The sequence below is a fragment of the Nicotiana tomentosiformis genome, chromosome 8, assembly GCF_000390325.3.
Source record: "Nicotiana tomentosiformis chromosome 8, ASM39032v3, whole genome shotgun sequence".
NCBI lineage: Eukaryota > Viridiplantae > Streptophyta > Magnoliopsida > Solanales > Solanaceae > Nicotiana > Nicotiana tomentosiformis.
This window is the reverse complement of record NC_090819.1, coordinates 72234898-72242481: the sequence shown is the minus strand read 5'-3', so window position 1 is coordinate 72242481 and position 7584 is coordinate 72234898. Positions and strand designations below refer to the sequence as shown.

Below are 7584 nucleotides of genomic sequence, written 5' to 3'. Positions count from 1 at the left end.
GGATTTTTAATTAAATTTGTAAAATTTAAAATCAAAGAAAATAAAGAAAAGAAATAAGGAGTCTGTTTGGTCTTAGTCAAAATTAGGCCGAAAGCAATTTCAATGGCCCAATTGTGCAAATCCGCCCCAGCCCATCCCACTTCAATCCAGCCTGGCCCCACTACTAACCCAAAACGACCCCGTTTCCCCTCGCTTTATCCTGGCCGTTCCTTCTCTTCAATCTAACGATCAGGAACTAATCACTCTTTCTCCTTAAAGCTGTCCGAACTTGTCCCCCCCCCCCCCCCCCCCAAACCCTAGAGAACAATTTCATTTCCCCTCATCTCTATCTCCCTTATCTCTCCCATCTCCCACATAAAACCTAGCCGCCTAAGAACCCGCCGCCGGCAGCCCACCTCTAAAACACCTTCAAACCTTCACCAGATAATCTTCACCTTCCCCCCTCCTCAAATCCCACAGTCATTCCCTTCAAATCGTTGTATGTTGGTTCGATTTTCAAATCTAAGAAAGAAGAAAAAGTTAGAAATTTCCAAGTCTGTCTACTTCTGCAATCTCGGATTCATTTTGGCTCAAACTAACGTGAATCGATTGCTCTTGACACGAGCAATCGATTCATGTTAGTTTTGGTTCATTCCGAAGTCACCGGATCATCGTCAAATGGCCACTGACCGGCCGAGCTTCGTCGAAAATTGTTTTAGTAGCTTCATCTTTCTTTCAATAGGTATATTCTCGCCCCACTCTATTGTGTCTTCATTTTTGGTTTTTATTTTTGTTACTGTGGCCTGTAATTGCAAATGTTTCTTGTTCATTCGGTTTAGTGTTAATCAGAGTAGTTTAGTTCTTAATTAATTGCAACTTTGCATTTGTAGTTTGTAAATTACTTAGTTTTATGTTTAGAGTCAATAATTAGTTTGCCTGATTAAGTAGTTCAATTGGTCTAAATTGCATAATATTAGGTTAATTAATCTTATATAATAAAAACAGTTTATTTGTTAAATTACGTACTAGTAGTTTGTTTTGATTTCTGGATTTGCATGTTTTTCTTATTATAATTGTTTTGTAAATATTTGAAATTTAATAGAATTAATTGAAATAAAGAATTTAGAAAAATATTTTAGATGTTTCTAGAAGAAAAGAGCAGCTGGAAAAAAGGACAGCTGTCCTATTTTGGTTAAGAAAAGATGCTGAAATATCTAAAAATGGGACAGCTGTACAAATTGGTTATTAAAAGATGCCCTTCCCGAATTTTCAGCTCACATTCCCTTGATTCCCTCCCCTTTTCCCTAATCTCTATCTTAATACACTCTCACACTCTATAAAAGAGACCATACACCCCTCACACACATATGTTAATTCATTCTCACCTACACATTCACTGATTCTCCGCAGAAAAACAATCTGAAAATTGAATTTAGACTTAGAAAAAACCAAAAAAAAAAAAGGAGAGTTGAAAAGCCATTATGAATTCCATTGCACTGTTTCAGTAGCTCTTGAATTCTCGTTGGATTTTAAGAGTGGATTTGAAGCTGTTTTCTTGCTGTTACTGCTGCTGCTTCTGCTATTTTCTGCTGTTTCTTTTCCAACTTTGGAGATCTATTTTCTTATTCTGTTTACTTGCTGTATCCAGGTATCACCTTGATCAAATGATGTAAACTCTGTTTTGTTTGACTGAAAGTTTTATAGATGTGTTCATGCTTTGTTGTTTCCTTGCTGTCAATTGGTTAATATTCATTATAGAATATCCTATTTGTTTGCCGTGATGAAAACATAAATTGAGTTGTAAGTTAAGTTTACTATATTTATCATGTTAGAAGATGGTTTTTTTTTTGTTTATAAAAAATCTGTTTTACTTACTATTTGTCATGTAATTTGGTTCGAGGAGATTTGGCTGAGAAGTTATGGAAAGTAGGAGAAAACAATTGAGTTCATAACTGGATCAAGTATTTCAATCCATAGGTCCAATAGCATAGTACATTCTTCATTGGGGTGTTTCAATTGTTTAATTAGAAGATTCAGATGTAATAGCTCATTCCTTCGTGACCTTGTATGAATTTGAATTGTAAACTGTAAAGCTAAACGAACACATGTAATTTTTCTTTTGTTAGAAGTATAATTGTTAGTTAGTAACTGGAAATGCTAAATGGTTGATGCAATTGGGCTTGATGGAGTGGAAAATAGGCCTACTGGGGTAGTCCTTGATGCCCTGTCGAGAATCGGGCTGGACTCGATTATTGAGAGTCTAGTTGGGCCTATCAGATCAATTTTCGATGGGCCCACTGGCCATTTCTTTGCCAGCCACTTTATTGGCTTGATTTGTGCTTTCAGACTTTTGGAACTCATAAATATGCCATTGGATTAATTCAGTTAGCATGAGTCCAATAAGGATTAATGTTGTGCCTAAATTCACTTTACAGATTCACGATGGTTAGGCGTTAAAAGCGTTCACATGGTTAAGGCTTTAACCGTTTAAAGTTGTAGAATCAAATGTTTTTCTTTACAAATTTGTGTAGTAATTCAACTGCCAAAACTCTTTCATATCTGAACTTCACACGCAAAATCCCAAATTTTAGGACAATAGAACCACAAACATCCTAGCTTGCTTTAGGCGCGATTAATAATAAATCATCGTGACTATGAGTACGGTTTTTGTGGCATAGTCATGATACGTAATCCCCAATCTGACTGTGCGTTTCACGTGACTCAACCATAACTTCAAACAATAATAAAAATAAACATGTAAATCGCGGGTGCGTTTCACGTGGTGTGATTCGCAATGTGTACAAAAACAAATGAGTGCGCGACATCGCAACTTGTTCAAATAAATTCCATAAATACTAAAAGCAGTTTAAAGGGTAAAACAATGCACCATAGGTTTAAAATATCTAATAAATTAGATAATTAGGCTAATTATTAATAGCTGAGCGACTGTACTAAAATCACGGAATTCGGGAGTGCTTCACACCTTCTCCCGGGTTAACATAATTCCTTACCCAATCTTTTGTGTTTCGCGGACCAAAAATAGAGTCAATTTCCTCGATTTAGGATTTTAAAATAAACCGGTGACTTGGGATACCATAAATTATCCCAAGTGACGACTCTGATTAATTAAATAATCTCATTTCGAATAATGTCACTTTAATTGAAAAAACTCCCCTATCCCTCCGGAAAAAGGAGGTGTGATACCTTCTATTTTTCTTCTTTGTATGTATCTACAATGTATTTCGTTGTATAAGAAAAAATACAGTCTGTTGAACAAGCACATACAGCTTATCGTGGTTGTATGCGTTAACATAGCAAAATGAACGAACGCATACAAGCTATCGTGACTTATCCAGCGAAACTATATCTAGCACGACTGTATGCTTTGATTTAGCGAAATTGAGCAAATGTATACATCCTATCATAATTGTATGCAGAGCGACTGTATGCGTTTATACAGGAAAATTGTACGAATACATGCGAATACATACAAGTGATATAAAACTAAGTAAAACAAAACATAAGTTACGGACAATAATTACACAAACTATAGTTATGTATTATTCTAAACTTTAGTACTTTATAAAAATTTCTTTACAATGCATCGTCCACATCTTCCCATCATAAGGTTTTCGCATATTCGGCCTAGGGAGATCATTTGTTTGTAAAGCCCATGTGGACCAAACCAAGGTCCAATCACCAATGACATATCATTCAGTCATTTGCCATGTCAACATAAGGTTGGGATTTTTTCTAATATATACTATATTATAAATAATTTTATCCGGTTTAATTATGTTTTACTAATTATCAAAATTAACTGTTTCTTTTTTATAAGTTTTACGGAAAAGGGCCAAAACCGATCCAAATCTATTCACTTTGGTTTAAAATACCCCTCGTCCACCTATTTTGTTAAAACTGCCCTTACCGTTAAAAATTTGGCAAATTCATGCCCTAAAAACTAGCGACCCTACTTTGATTATGAGAAAGTTGTATTACTTATTATGTATCAATTTCTTATTGGCTTAAATCAAAACCTCACCTCACATCCTCTTATTAGCCCACCCCATGACCCAAAACATCCGTACTTGACCCATAACCCGATTTTTAAAGTGCCCTATCTTCACCTCTCAACTTCTCCTCTTCCATCCCTGCCATCCCACTCCATATTTTCTTTAATCATCCTCCTCCATATCCAAAATACAATAACTCACCATCGGCTTCAACTTTCAGATCTTCACCCTTCAACACCCGCGGATCTCCCTCTCCCGCTTAGATTTTTCGGCTTTAATTTAATTTTTAATTATTTTTTTTATAAAATCAATTTTTTGAGTGAAATCTGATAGTCTTTGAAATTAAATTAATGGTTTATTTTAATATTTTATGGTTTAATAAATTATCTTTATGCCAAAGTTATATTTGTTGTACCACCATGTAACCTTTTGGAATTAATTGAAATCATGTGAGCAAATTAGCTTCACAGCTCGTCGGCGGTGATTTGGTTGGAAAACTGTCGTCGCCGATTAAGTTGGAGAACAAGAACAAGAAAGGGATAGGGTACCAAGTAATAAATTAATAAAAAAAAAATATGAAAATTTGACAAATGAAACCTAAGTAACGATTAGATCATGAGTCGGGTATGAAATCTGGTGTTTGAGGGGCTAAAGGGAGTTTAACGGGTTGGAATGATTAAGATGGGTCATGGGTGGGTTATTTACGGATTAGATTTGGATTAGAGTGGGATTTTTAATTTTGACCAATAAGCAATTGTCAATCATATATAATAAAATATTTTTTATTCACCAAAGGTCCATCAGAAATAAGGGCATGAATGGGTCAGATTTTTAAGAGTGAGGACAGTTTTAACAAAATAGGTGGACGAGGAGTACTTTTAAACCAAAACAAATAGGTTAATGACAGTTTTGACCCTTTCCCATAAATTATATACATTCCCGTGAAGGAATGGACTGAAACTAAATAATTGGTTGAGTTGTTTAAACAACTTCAGTAGTAGTTTAAACAACTACGGTAGTTGTTAAAATAAATGATTGATATATTTAAACAAAGTCACTAATTATTTAACTAATTAATTGAGTTTCTTAAATAACTGATCGAGTTGCTTAAACATTTGATTGAATTATTTAAGCAACTTTAGTAGTTACCAAAGTAAGTAAGTAAGTAAGCGGGTTAGATGAGCGACGTAAGTATGGTGGGGTAACTCATAACTGTAGGCATTTTTTAGTAAATTTGCATATGAAAAATAAATAAGTGATAATTAACCTCTCTAGTGGGAATTAATAAGTTTATAATATATCAGGTAAAAATTTCTAAACCGAAATATTCTAAGAACTAATAACTTTTTGGAGCCTTAGAACATGATTAGTTTTCAACTACAATCATTACCTTTTCTTTATGGAGTCTTAGTAACTTAGTTAGTTATCTACCTGTAAATAATAAAATTTGCTTCAAGAAAATAATCGAGACCGAAAAATATCGCAACAATTGTAGTATTTTATTTCGAATATTTGAGTGTTACAATCCCTATGAATTCTCTGATTTTTCTTTCCAATAGTAAATAAATTCAAGGGCCTTTGAGCTTAATCTTGAATCTATATTTGTTGCCACGAACGATGATCTTGAATTCAACTAGCACGAACTTTGATTTGAACTCTTACTCCGTGAATGTTGATTTTTTATTCGTTCTTGAGCTTGAACTTGATTTGTTCTTCGTTCTTGAGCTTGAACTTATTTTCTTGAACTTGAACTTGATTGCTTGAAGTTTGAAACTTGTAGAGAAATTTGTTGCGTTTGATCCACGAGCTCTCTCTTGTTTCTTGTTATAACTTCTGGTGTGTTTTGTGAGTTATTAAGACCTCTATTTATAGTTGTGGAAGGAAGGAGTTATGATAAGAACAAATTCTTTTCGACCAATCAAATTGAAGCGTGACATGACCGCATTTGATTGGCCAGAACATATCACTTGTACATGTGGCGCAGTTTCATTGGCTTTTTGATTTGACTTGGTATGTCTTGTCATTTTGACACGTGGCATGATCCCATTGACTCTTCTGTTTGATTTGGCGTGCCACGTCATTTGACACGTGGCACCAAACTGGGCTCTAGAAAAATGATATATTGGGCTCCATAAAGTGGGCTAATCTTTTTTAGCCAGTTAATAGGCTAGCCCAATGGATTAAGGCTTATTTATTTAACCCATATAAATTGGACATGTACAATTAATCCACTTATATTAGCCCAATAAATTTATTTGAACTAATATATCTTAAATTTAAAATATAGTCCAAATTATTTTATAAATTTAATTTTAATAAAATTTATATGTCTACAAATGTCCCCTATTTCAAGTTTCGTCAGGAGTACGAATTTGCCACACTACATTCGACTAGGCTTGAAGTACTTAGAGATTACATGTATTTTCTTCTTGAGAAAAAAGAATGCTCTCTAAGACGTGATCGCCAAAGCACCGAGAATAAAAAGTTATCACCTCTCTGTCATAGGATGGTGTTGATGTCTTTCATCTTAGCTGATCAAACAAGATACCCATGCGATTCATGTTGGGACTTGTTTCTTCCTTGAATTGAAAAAATGATTGTATTGCAATTGATGTTCATAATGACTATGGAAAAGACCATCAGTTTCCACGTAGACCAAAATGCATGGAATTTCTTTGCTGCAATAATTATTCTAACAACTAGAATTTTTGTTTCCATCTAACATGACATCAATTTAACTGCCAGTTCTTTGTAGAAATACCACGTGCCCCTTCTTGATGCACCAAGCTCTTTTCTTGCGCCATTTGAATTCCCGGAGAGCTGATTTTTCTGGTCTTATATTACCAACGACAATTACTTTCTTTTTTAACTATTTGTCGCCACCTGGAAGTGATGAACACGTAGACATCCTTACCCTATGCAAAAGAGGACTCTACGCTATCTTATACATATCGGTATTCTCGTGAGCAACCGCCATTCATTACCCATTTCAATTAGGAGATTAATTAGTTGCTTGTCTCACATCGGAATATATCCCTAAATAGCCGCCTTACAAGATCTATATAAACCCCTGTGTTTGAGTTTGTGTTTGTTAAGCATCAATTCTCAGTATTTGCAAGATATTTGAATCTAGCTTTATGGACTCGGAAGCATTGACGCGTAGGTAATTTTTTTTTCTTTCTGTGCGTTTTCTTTTGTCCCCCTTTTTTTTTTTTTTATGGTAGGCCAAGAAGAGAAAAGTCATCGAGTGCCAAGTTGACGGGCAAATCCATGACGTCCCATAGAAGGATAAATTCGCAACAACTTATAAACGGTTAAATCCACAACAATTTATAAACGGACAAATGTGCAACAACTTACAAACAGATCAATTCGCAACAACTTATAAACGGATAAATTCATAACAACTTATAGACGAACAAATCCCCATCACCATATAGACGGATAAAACCACATCAACATATAGACAGGCACATCCACATCAATATGTAGACGGACAAATTCACATCAACATATAGACGGACACATCCATATCACCATATAAATGGACAAATCAACATCACTATATAGACGGACAAATCCACATCACCAT

At 34.7% G+C, this 7584-nt stretch overlaps 1 long non-coding RNA gene across 1 annotated transcript; it reads left to right on the top strand.

Annotated features, from left to right (window-relative positions):
• The first annotated feature begins 296 nt into the window (after positions 1 to 296).
• LOC104094630 (uncharacterized) lies at positions 297 to 2134 on the top strand. The gene is made up of 2 exons (XR_011410402.1): positions 297 to 721; positions 1883 to 2134. It is a non-coding gene; the product is annotated as an uncharacterized lncRNA (long non-coding RNA).
• The last annotated feature ends 5450 nt before the right edge of the window (positions 2135 to 7584 follow it).